This window comes from Myotis myotis, unplaced genomic scaffold (genome assembly GCF_014108235.1).
Source record: "Myotis myotis isolate mMyoMyo1 unplaced genomic scaffold, mMyoMyo1.p scaffold_m19_p_10, whole genome shotgun sequence".
Taxonomy (NCBI): Eukaryota; Metazoa; Chordata; class Mammalia; order Chiroptera; family Vespertilionidae; genus Myotis; species Myotis myotis.
Genome location: NW_023416314.1, coordinates 29,274,196 through 29,287,776, shown reverse-complemented (window position 1 = coordinate 29,287,776; position 13,581 = coordinate 29,274,196).

Below are 13,581 nucleotides of genomic sequence, written 5' to 3'. Positions count from 1 at the left end.
AGCATATTACACTTTTATTATTATAGATTATCTAACACATCCAACAGTAATCTTTCTAAATCAAGTTCAAAAACTGTAACTCTCAAAAGACTTAGCTAGTCTTAACTAAACATATCATACAAATCTATTTCAAGATATTGCCATTCACAGTTAATGGCCTTTATTAATGATCAATTAGATGAAACTATTAATTTGTAACTGAGAAATGTGTGGCTTAAAAATGTTCTCAACTACTATTCTCTAATGACAGGATTTATTTAAATTCTGCAAGAGTCCATTTAGAGTTGTTTTTATTTAATTCCAACTAAGATGATTACAGTTATTTGCGTCATTAATTCTTACCAGCCACAAGAGAATATTTTAAAGAACTTGATCCACAGGCCAAATAATCTTACAAAGATTTTTTCTCCTGTTTTTATTCACTAGACTGATTCTCAAATTTTCAAAATATAATAGTCTTTAAGATTATATTCAGAACAAGTTGGAGTTTTTGTCTGTAAGTGTACACATATATAATAGAAACATAGATAAAATATTTTCAAGATTCTCATAATCCTATTTTTAGATTTTGTTTCAATAACTCCTAGACTTTAAAAAGTAATAATAATGTCGAGGAGACTAAGTTATTACTTTAAAATGTACTACTTAAGCCCCAGCTGGTTTATCTCAGTGGATAGAGCATCAGTCTGCAGACTGAAGGGTCCCAGGTTTGATTCCAGTCAAGGGCACATGCCTGTGTTGTGGGCTCCATCTCCAGTGTGGGGCATGCAGGAGGCAGACAATCAGTGATACTCTCTCATCATTGATGTTTCTATCTCTTACTCCTCCTCCCTTCCTCTCTGACATCAATAAAAATATATTTTAAAAAAGATAATGCAGAATTTTAATACATACCTAGCAGAGCTTGAAATAAGCTGCTCCTAAAGATGCCCATCACCTTTTTAACAGCGTCTTTCAGCTGCTGCTCCTCTGGTTTCCTTAATTTTTTGCAGTATTCCTCCAGCAATGATAAAGCTCGGTCAGTATCTGAAAAACATGGTTTAAAAATTCTATCTTTTGGTCTTACAAAAATAATAAGTTACATTACACAATTCTATAGTTGTATTCCTAATTTCATGATACAGACTAATTTAATAAGATAATCACAAATTCCATAAACTACCACATGAAATTGAGAATTGCACTCAACTCCTAATTTTAAGAACCCACTTTTATTTCTATAGTCCTGTCTCCCAAAAGGATCTATAACCATGAAACAACATAACACAAAGGTCCTGAATGCCATGTGGGCCAGGAGATGTTCACACAGCAGATGTGATTCTCTCTTGCCAGAAAAATTATCTCAAAATTGATAACTTCCTATAAAACAATGCCCAAATTCCTTAGTTCAAGGAATTAAGGAATTCAAGGCCTCCCTCTCATGTATATTTTCAGCTATATTTCTTAGCACACATTCCGCCCTCTTTTATACACACACACAATGCCCAAGCTACATTGGATTTCTCTCTCTCTCTCTCTCTCTCTCTCTCTCTCTCTCCCTCCCTCCCTCCCTCCCTCCCTCCCTCAAGTACACATGGATCATTCACAAAGATAGACCACATGTTAGGAGACAAAAAAAAATCTCTACAAGTTCAAGAAGACTGAAATCATATCAAGCATCTTCTCAGATCACAATGGAATGAAATTAGAAATCAACTACAGTAAAACACACACACACACACACACACACACACACACACACACACACTCAAAAACATCCAAACAAATAGAGGCTAAATAACATGTTACTAAACAATGAATGGGTTACCAATGAGATCAACAAAGAAATAAAAAAACTTTCTGAAAACAAATGAAAATGAACACACAACAACCCAAAGCCTCTGAGACAGCAAAAGCAGTCCTGAGAAGGAAGTTCATAGCACTATAGCCCTACCTCAAAAAACAAGAAAAATTAATAATAAACTATTTAACCCTACAACTTAAAGAATTAGAAAGAGAACAACAAGAAAAGCCCAGAGTAAGTAGAAGGAAGGAAATAATAAAGATTAGAGCAGAAATAAATGACATAGAGATTTTTTAAAAAAATACAAAAAAATCAATGAAACCAAGAGCTGGTTCTTTGAAAAAATAAACAAGATTGATGAACCTTTAGTCAGATTCATCAAGAAACAAAGAAAGAGACCCAAATAATTAAAATCAGAAAGGAAAGTGGTGAAGTAACAACTGATACAACAGAAATACAAAGGATTGTAAGAACATACTATTTAACATCTATATGCCAACAAGCTGGATAATGTGGAGGAAAAGGACAAATTCCTAGAAAAGTACAATCTTTCAAAACTGAATCAGGAAGGATCAGAAAACCTGAATAGGCCAATAACAACTGATTAAATTGAAGCACTAATCAAAAAAATTCCCAGCAAACAAAAACCCTGACCCGGATGGCTTCAGAAAAGAGTTTTACCAAATATTCAAAGAACTAAAACCTATCCTCCTCAAAGTATTCCAAAAAATCCAAGAGGAAGGAATACTTCCAACCTCTTTTTATGAGGCCAACATTACCCTAATTCCAAAACCAGATAATGATACTACAAAGAAAGATAATTACAGGCCAATATCCCTGATGAACTTAGCTGCTAAAATCCCCAACAAAATATTAGTAAATCATACCCAGCAATACATTTAAAAGATCATACAGTGTGACCAAGTGGGATTTACTCCAGGGATGCAAGGCTGGTACAATATTCACGAATCAATTAACATGATACATCACATAAACATATTGAAAGACAAAAATCAGGTGATTATCAATACATTATCAATAGATGTAGAAAAAGCATTCAACAAAGTCCAACACCCATTTTTGATAAAAACTCTCAGCAAAATGGGAAGAGAGGGACCACATCTCAACATAATAAAGGCCACATATGACAAACCTATAGCCAACATGATGTTCTCAATGGGCATCAACAGTATGATACTCAATGGGCAAAAACTAAAACCATTGCCCCTAAGAACAGGAATAAGACAGGGATGTGTGCTTTCACCACTCTTATTCAACACAGTACTGGAAGTCCTAGCCACAGTGTAAGACAAGAATAAACATAAAAGACATCCCAACTGTCATTATTTGCAGATGACATGATATTGTACAAAGAAAATCCTAAAGACTCCACCAAAAAAATTACTAAATTTAATAAAAGAATTCAACAATGTACCAGGATACAAAATTAACACCCAGAAATCCATGGCATTTTTATACACCAATAATGAATTCTCAGAAAGAGAAACTAAACAAACAATCCCATTTACCATGGCAACAAAAACATTAAGATACTTAGGAATAAACTTAAACAAGGGGATAAAAGACTTGTACTTGGAAAACTACAGAACAATGAAAAAAGAGATAGAAGAAGATATACACAAGTGAAAGAATATACTGTGTTCATGGACTGGTAGAATTAACATCATTAAAATCTCCGTACTACCCAAAGCAATTTATAGATTCCATGCAATCCCTATCAAATTACCAACAGCATATTTCACAAATATAGGATAAGTACTCCAAAAATTTATATGGAACCAAAAAAGACCCTAAATTGCAAATCAACAAATATCAAGTGCTGGTGATGATGTAGAGAAAAGGGAACCCTAGTACACTGCTGGTGGGAATGCAGACTGGTGCAGCCATTATGGAAAACAGCATGGGGTTTCCTCAGAAAATTAAATATGGAACTGCCATTTGACCCAGTGATCCCAATTCTGGGAATATATCCTAAGAAACCCGAAACACAAACCATAAAGAAATGTATGCAACCCTATGTTCACAGAAGCACAATTTACAATAGCTAATATCTGGAAACAGCCCAAATGCCCATCAGTAGATGAGTGGATAAAAAGGCTGTGGTACATTTATACCAGGGAATACTATGCAGCAGTAAAAAAGAAGGATCTCCTACACTTTAAGACAACAAGGAAGCTACTTGGAGAGTATTATATTAAGTGAAATATACCAGTTAGAGAAAGACAAGTATCACATCATCTCACTCATATGTGGAATCTAATTAACAAAATAAATTATTGAACAAAATAGATCCAGAGACACAGAAGCATGGAACAGACTGTAGGATCTCAGAGGGAAGGTGGGGGTGGGTGGGTGGAAGAGAAGAGGTCAACCGAAGAACTTTTATGCATATATGCATAACACATGGACACAGACAATAGGGTGCTGAAGGCTTGGTGGAGGGGGTGGGATGTTATAGAAGGGGGTCAATGGGGGAAAATGAGAACATATATAATACTTTCAACAATAAAGATCTAAAATTTTTTCTAAAAAACACAAAAAAAACCCCTAGGAAGTAATGAGTTTAGAATATTGTTTTTAATATAATTTAATTTTTAAATGGCTGTGCTTGAAAGCAGCTTGAAAATTTGTTGAAAATGTAACAATAGGTTCTTGCAAGCTGATATGAGCCCATTCTAGCACAGCAGGGCATCACTGCCCTTCTTGGTTCCCTCCCTATATCATGGATGTCCCTTCTCAATCACTTGTACTAGTCCTCCTCCATCCTCAAGCCTCTAAATTTCTGGAGACTTTCAATTCTTACTCCTTAGGTAACCTATCCAGTATCCTGGCTTTAAATACTGTCAGTAATCTCAAGACTCCCACATTTATATCTATACTAAGGCCCAGTGCACAAAATTCATGCATGGGTAGGGTCCCTAGAGGCTGCCAGACAGGGCCTTCCTTCATTTCAGGATGCCCCCTGGTGGTCAGTGCACATCATAGTGAGTGACTGAACTCCCAGTCGGTTGAACTCCTGAGGGGACACTTTGCATATTAGGCTTTTATATATATATAGACTAGAGGCCTGGTGCACAAAAATTTGTGCACTCGGGGGGGATCCCTCAGCCCGGCCTGTGCTCTCTCGCAGTCTGGGACCCCTCGGGAGATAACGACCTGCTGGCTTAGGCCTGCTCCCGGGTGGCAGAGGGCAGGCCCAATCCCTAGGTGCAGCCCCTGGTCGGGCTCAGAGCAGGGCCGATTGGGGAGTTGGGGCGCCGCCCCCTGTCATGCACAGAGCAGGGCGGTTCGGGAGGTTGCGATGCCACCCTCAGTCATGCTCAGGGTAGGGCCAATTGGGGGGTTGGGGCACCGCCCCCTGTCACACTCAAGGCAGGGTCGATGGGGAGGTTGCGGCGCCACCCTGTCACGCACAGAGCAGGGCCAATCAGGGGGTTGAGGAGCTCCACCCTGTCACTCACAGAGTAGGGCCGATAGGGGAGTTGGGGCACCGCCCACTGTCACACACAGAGCAGGGCAGATCAGGGGGTTGGGGTGCCACCACTGTCACACTCAGGGCAGGGCCGATGGGGAGGTTATGGCTCTACCCCATCACACATAGAGCAGGGCCCGTGGGGGGTGAGGGGGTGGGGGCGCCGCCCTCTATCACCCACAGAGCAGGGCTGATCAGGGGGTTGGGGCACCACCACTCTCACACTAAGGGCAGGGCCGATGGGGAGGTTATGGCTCTACCCTGTCACACACAGAGCAGGGCCGATTAGGGGGTTTGGGCACTGCCCCCTGTCATGCTGATCCCAGTGCCGGGAGGCCTTGCAGCTCCGCTGATCCCGGTGCTGGGAGGCATATTACCCTTTTACTATATAGGATAGAGGCCTGCTGCATGGGTGGGGGCCGGCTGGTTTGCCCTGAAGGGTGTCCTGGATCAGGGTGGGGGTCCCCACTGGGGTGCCTGGCCAGCCTGGGTGAGGGGATGATGGCTGTTTGCAGCTGGTCACACAACCTTCAGTGTGGGGGTCCCCACTGGGGTGCCTGGCCAGTCTGGGTGAGGGGCTGAGGGCTGTTTTCAGGCTGTCAGGTGACTGAAGCTCCCAACCGCTCCTTTTTTTCTTTTCTTTTTTTTTTTTTTTAATCTGGGCCAGCTTTAGCTCTGGCTCTAGCTCTGAGGCCTCTGCTGCTGAAAGCAGGTATCTGGTTTGTTTGTGTTCTATAACCGAAACTCTGTATCAACTCCAGCTCTGAGATCCCGGCTCGCTGAAAGCAGGTTTCTGGGGTTTTGTTTAGCTTCTATATTTGTTACAATGTTTCAAACTGCCAGCTCAGAGGCCGGCAAGGCAGGTGGGGAACGTTGGAGTCCGCCGTCACTGAAGCAAGCAAGCCTCATTCATGTTCGCTTTAAGCTGCCTGGCTGCCGGCCGCCATCTTGGCTGGCAGTTAATTTGCATATCTCACTGATTAGCCAATGGGAAGGGTAGTGGTTGTACGCCAATTACCATGTTTCTCTTTTATTAGATAGGATAATTCCGACCTTTCTCCTGAGTTATAGATTCATCTAACTGTATATTCAACATTTCCATTTTGATGTCTAATAGGCATCTCAAACTCACTCTGTCAAAATTGAACTTCAGGTCTTATTCACCACTCCCAACCTACTCCTCTGGCAATGTTCTCCATCTCCGAGCCTTTCAATTGTTCAAGCCAATATCACTGGAGTCATCATTCATGCTTCTTCTCTAATTCTCTACACCTAATCCATCAGTAAATCTTGTTGGCTCTAACATCAAATTATATGCAGAATCCTATCACTTCTCACTGCCTCCAGTGCTACCAGCTGGGTCCAGGCCACTACCTTCTATCCCCTGCATTACTGCAATAACCTCCTACTAGTCTACATGCTGTCACCTTTGCCCTCCTACAGTCATTTTTTTTTTCCCTACAGCCATTTCTAAACACAGCAACCAGAAAGATCATAAGTCAGATAACATCACCCCTCAACTTAAACCCTCCAGTGAGACGGGGAGGGTTTAGCAAAAACCCACCTCTCTGATTTCAGTTCTTACACTTCTCCTCTTCCTCAGTCTTCTCCAACCATAGTGATCTCTGCTTTTTCTCAATTTACCAAGAACTCTCCTACCTGAGAGATATTCTTGCTCTTCTACCTAAACATTCTTCCCTCAATGTCCATAAAGCTTACTCCTAGACTTCTTTCATATCTCTATTCATATGTCACCTTGTCAAGGAGGCCTTCCTTACTAGTCCTATATGACATAGCAAACCTCAAGCTTACTCCCTTGAAAGAAGGGAGAATTTCAATAAGCAGTAATAAGTGGAAAACATCTTGTAATTATTCTTTTTTACCTGAGAAGGTTAGAAATACAAAAATGACTGTGGATACACAGGAAGCCCTCTCCAATTTTAAAATAAGAGGTATTCAAAGTTGCCTTTGAATCAAAAACAAATATTTGAAACCTCATTTCATCGATAATTAAACCATCAGCAGTTTCCCTAAATGACAGTGGCTTATTGAACTCACTTTCTAAACCATTCCTTACCATTAATGTTAGTAATCAACAGTATAATGATTATGCTATGCCTCCCCCAAGTACTTAAATGTGTCTTTAGACTCTAATTATCTGATTATCTCTAGTGCCTCAAGCTTTAGTATTTTTTTTATTCTTAATTTGTTAGTTTCTGAAATTTTACTAAGTATAAGGAAACTTTTTCTCTTTTCTTACAATTACAGTTTTTAAGCTCTTTTGTTTACTTCTGTGGCATTTTTGTAGGTATTCACTTATTCTGATCTCTTATTATTGTGAGCAACAATTCTCAAAAATGTATCAACAGCATTCCCATAATCACCGCTGCAAATATAATTTGCTAGGTAAGGGGACATTCACTAATCCATTCAGCACATATTGAGTAACTACTCAGGGAAGACACAGTATTGATTTAAGCAGTTCAATGGCCTTTAAACCAACAGAGCTTATTATGCCTCTCATCTCTGTACGAGAAAAATCTGATACTAAAACAAATAGCTAGAACACACACACACACACACACAAATGGTCAAATATAGTCAACTTAGACAACTTAGGCTTTTGCATGCCAGCATCCAGTGCTGAAATTGTGGCTGCCCTTGTTACCACCTGAGGTTAATTCCATTATGCCCTTTATCTATCTTCACTTAGATTTTTGTTTCTGATTAATGAAAGCTTGAGTTCCCAGGTAATCTAAAACTAGATAGTTGTGCAAAATTGATAAATTAAGCAAAAAAAAAAAAATTGTAGATATACAAAATGACAAGGATCCTGTTGTAAAAGTCAAACACCCCTAGCCAGATATTGACAGTTGACAAGTCGAATAAAGTGGAAAGTTCAATAATTATCCAAGTAAGTCAAAACTAAGATTTTATTTGATGTTCAAATAACCAGGTACTCTAAGTGCAGAATTTTTCACATGAATTGCCAATATAATGGCATCAATTCTCCTATTTTCTTTATTAAAGGAAATCTATCTTCTTATGAGTCCTGAATCTACTGAAAGAAGGAAACTAAATTTGGATTACAGGAGGAAATGGGAAAGGGAATCATTTTTTTAAATAAAATTTTTGCATGAAATATGCAATCCAAAAGATATAATGAATATTACATAATTGAAATTGTAGGTAATCATGTGTCTGTTAATTATGGTTCAACTCTTTTTGGTTTAAAAATAGAATTGCCCAAAGTTATAAATAACTTGGGACAGGTAGCTTAAATTTGAAACAGCTAATGGAAATACTGCCAACAAATTAACTTTTAGAAAGAAGAAAAGGATGACAGAAAATTATTTGCTACAAAGTAAGAAAAATAAGAATTCTAGAACATATTTTAGGAAAACTAAGATTGACTTATAGTACAGAAAGGGGTGAACTTAATACACAAATCTTGGAGAGCAAAGCATTTAGAATAATGAAATTATTTACATAAATTTATGCAACATTTTTTAAAGTTTAGAAGGAACTTTTACATGCATTATCTGATCTGATTCTGACCACTGCGAAGTCATATTATGCCTATTATACATGAAACTGAAATTCATAGTGGCTTGTCCAAGATCACAGAGCTACTAAATAACAGAGCTTAATCTTAAAGCTTTTGATTCCATGTATAGTGTTCTCTCCACAATACCATCCTTAATCCCCCAGAAAGAATTCAGCATATTTCTATAAAAAATAAAATAAAACTTGACCAATAAGACATAAATTATATCACTGAATTTTAGAATCTATGATTAAATGTTAAATCACTAATTTTCTTATGTGTTTGATATAAAAATGGTATTTGTAACAACAAAAATAAATTGTCCTACTTTAAAAAGTCTGGTAGATAGAAATACTAGTAATAATTTCTTTCATTCATTAATTAAATATTTATTAACTATCTTATGATGTTTCAGGTATCCGAAACTTGATGGCAAACAAGGCAGGCAATATTCCACCCTCTCAGAGATTTTGGTCTGAGAGTAAAGATAATTAAGTAAAAAATATCAGCAAAGTAAAACATTAAAATAGAGTGCAATAGTGCTATGTTGAGGTACCAGGTACCATGGGAGCAGGGAAGTAAGTTGATGCCATATAAACCATGTTGAGTTTGGCCTTATATCCAAGGAGGAGTAAAAAGCCATGGAAGATTTTTTTAAAAAATATATTTTATTGATTTTTTACAGAGAGGAAGGGAGAGAAATAAAGAGTTAGAAATATCAATGAGAGAGAAACATCGATCAGCTGCCTCCTACACACCCCCTACTGGGGATGTGCCTGGAACCAAGGTGCATGCCCTTGACAGGAATCGAACCTGGGACCTTTCAATCCGCAGGCGGACGCTCTATCCATTGAGCCAAACCAGCTAGGGCACCATGGAAGATTTTTAAATGAAGAGAAGCATGACCATTTTTTTAAAGTTTTAGAAATATCACTTTTAAAAATATATTTTTATTGATTTCAGAGAGGAAGGGAGAGGAAGAGAGAGATAGAAACATTAATGATGCCCAGCTGGCATCTCTCTCTCCCTCTCTCCCTGAAATCAATAGAAAAGTATTTTTAAAAAAGAGAGAGAGAGAAAGGAACATCCATGATGAGAGAGAATCATCGATCAGCTACTGGGGATCAAACCCATAACCTGGGCATGTGTGCTGACTGGGAATCGAACCATGACCTCCTGGTTCATAGGTTGATGCTAAACCATTGAGCCACACTGGCTGGGCTAGAAATATTACTTCAGCTACAGTGTGATATATAGCAATTGAAACAAGTAAGAGCCCTGACTGGTTTGGCTCAGGGGATAGAGCATTGCCCTGCAGACTCAAGGGTCCCAGGTTTGATTCCAGCCAAGGGCATGTAACCTTGGTTGCGGGCACATCCCTAGTGGGAGGTGTGCAGGGAGGCAGCTGATCGATGTTTCTAACTCTCTATCCCTCTCCCTTCCTTTCTGTAAAAAATTCAATACAATATATTTAAAAAAAGAAAGAAACAAGAACAATTAAGTTTTTCTTTCTTACCATTTTAAGTGAATATATGCAAAACTGAACACAATTTTGATATTTATATGACATTGTAACTAGCAAATAAAAATATTTTAATAGCAAGTACTTATATATGCTGAATTCTTATTATTGATGTTATTTTTTAAATTGAGGATATTTGAAAATAATAAAATGATGAATACCAATAGAAAAGTTACTCTTGTACCTGGTCTTTAGAAAAGAAGCTTTTTGGTGTTAAAAGGTGATACAGTTCAAGGTGATACACCAAAGGTATCATTTTACTACTAATAAGCTTAGCTAGCATCTGATGAGCAATTCTAAGCATTCTGCATAGGTCACCTGATTCAATTTCTACAAGAACCCTAAGAAATACTATTTTGCAAATGAGAAAACAAGCTGAGAGAAGTAACTTGCCCAAGACTACACAATCATTAAGTGTTGGATCCAGGATTCAAACCCAGGTCTAGCTGTCACTGAAGCCTATTCTTTTAAGTATTATGCTACACTGGGAAAGAACCACAGTTTTCTTTTTTCTGTAATTGTCCTTAGCAATTATACTTTACTGCCTCGTCAGACCCCCCAAAAGAATTTTCAATATACTTCAATAAACACCTGTTGATCAGGGTATTTCCCCTCTTGAAATAAAAAGATCTATCTATCTAAAAGCCTAAGTAACTGTCTGACCGTTCGACTGGCTGGTACCTATGACGTGCACTGACCAGCAGGGGGCAGATGCTCAATGCAGGAGCTGCTAGGTTACGCACCTGGAACCAGAGAGGAGGGAGCCTGATTCCAGGGTGCATCACCCGAGAACTGCCCTCTCGCAATCTGGGACCCCTCAGGAGATGTCGGGGAGCCAGTTTCAGCCCGATCCCTGCAGGCCAGGCAGAGGGACCCCACTAGTGCATGAATCTGTGCACCAGGCCTCTAGTATTAGTATAAAATGATGTATTTATATTACTGCATTTCAGATAAACCATGTTTTCAGATTTTCTATAAAAATGTTGGAGAGAACAATGGGAAAAGTTCAAAATTAAGTAGCAATAAATAGAAAGGAACACAGAGCAAATTACGTCTTTAACTGAATATTGAAATGTACGTACTAGAAAAATAAAAAAAAATACAGATCTTTTTAAAAATGGTATAATTTAAATTGTGGGAAAATGTCTGGCCAGGCTTAAAGCAGATCTAAAGATTGCACTTGCTCTGTAAATATTGGATGGCTTACAAATTACTTTAGTATATAAAAAAAAGAAAAAAATGCTCAAAAGAAATGTCATCATAATCTATAAAAAAGCACAGGATATGTAAGCAGAATTGTCCTTGTCATATCTGCATGGACTTTTATGACTCTGAACACAACTAATCTTCTTGAACCAGTTTTGTTTGTTAAGTATTCTGATGACAAGGATTTGTGTAGAGCTTTCCTACGGTATTCTTATTTGATAGACACAATAATCTCAAGAGGTGACTATTAAGAGGGTAGTCAGTTACTGACCATCCTAATAACACTGAATTTGAAGCTCAATCTGTTGATTTTTTTTAGATAAGACAGCCAGCTGATGTAGACTGGATTCCATCGCCGGGCTCTCCATTGCACCATGATGCCATTCACCTGTTCAAAGAATACCATACCCATCAAGTGAAAAGTGTTGGTCCTATCACTAACTGCAAAAGTGAAGCTCATACATATTATCTTCTTTGAACTGAAAATATATAGTGAGAGAAAATAGTATTAACCCTTTCAGAAAATGAACCTGAAGTTCAGAAAGACATGATTTTTACAAGGTCACCTGGTGGCATTATCATAAGAAGGCACATAAACTTGACTGCACATGTAGGAGACTGGCACTTTGAGAAAATCATTTTTTTCTCTCCCTAAATTTTCCCATTTTTCTTTCTTCGTATTCAAATTAGTAACTGGACGTTAGTGCCTCAGGGAGGTATGTGCTAGGACAGAAAACAGAGGGATTTTTAAGTTATTCTACTTCTGCTTCCCTAAAACCTAAGCCCTCAAAATAAAAACAGAGTTTGTTACAGAGAAAAAAGAGATTCTCAGGTACATGCAGAGAGAGAGAGAGAGAGAGAGAGAGAGAGAGAGACAATATCCCTAATCTAGACAAAGATTTTTGCAGCTGAAGGAAAGAGAGAGAAGTCTTTGGATCCCAAGGGAGCACCACTGTCTGTTTCCTGGCACCACTGTCTGGAAGGCAGGAAGACCCCAGAGAGGAATGGCATCATGATGCATCTAAGTAAACAGAAACAAAGGAATTCTAGGGGGGAAATCCATGTCTTGGAAGTAGCAAATCTCTGAACTATCTAGACACAACTCATGTCTCAGAGGTAAGCTATTATATACAGACTAGAGGCCCAATGCATGAAAATTCGTGCAAGAGTAGGCCTTCCTTCCCCCGGCTGCTGGAACCGGCTTCCCTCCGGCACCTGGGGCCCAGGCTTCCCTCCTTCAGCTGCCCACAGGCACCCGGGACTGGGCTGGCTTCCCTCTGGCCCTGGCTTCATCAGGAAGGACGTCCAGAATGACATTCGGTCTAATTAGCATATTACCCTTTTATTATTATAGATTATCAGTGACCAGAGTATACTCCCATTCCAGGAACTCTACCATAACCCAGGGAAGTAGAGAAAACCTTACACAGAATGGAGTTATTTTTCCACCACTCAGTGACTAAGGATCAGAAATAAAGTTGAACTGCAGAAGATGAATGGATATTTCTTACATTCCTACATTTACAGAGTGAGAATCTATAATGATTGTATGATCTTGTCTCTTCTAAAAGATGTCTTCGGACTACTAGTCTAGGGTTTTTTTCCTCATTATCTCTGATGATGATGATGATGACGACAACAACGACAGAAGTCATAGTGATATAGTTCAAGGCAAAGAAAATAAATAATGATCTGAAGCAGTATTTTACCATCCCTCACATTGTTTGGTAACCTTCTACTTGTCTTGTATGTCTCATCCTAAATGTCATATCTCCCATAAAGAACTCCCTGATTCCCCTAGATGTGGCTGGGTGCTTCTCCTTTGTTTCCATGACAGTGTGTTAATGTCAACCACACAACATTGAAATTGTCTGTTTCCACATCTGCCTTCCTAATATATTTTAAGCATCATAAAGGCAGAGACCATCTTATTTCTCACAGTGCTTGGTACATAGTAGGCACTAAATAAATATTTGTTGAGTGAATAAGTTATTGAATAAATACATGGAAGTAAAGCCATTCCTTAAATA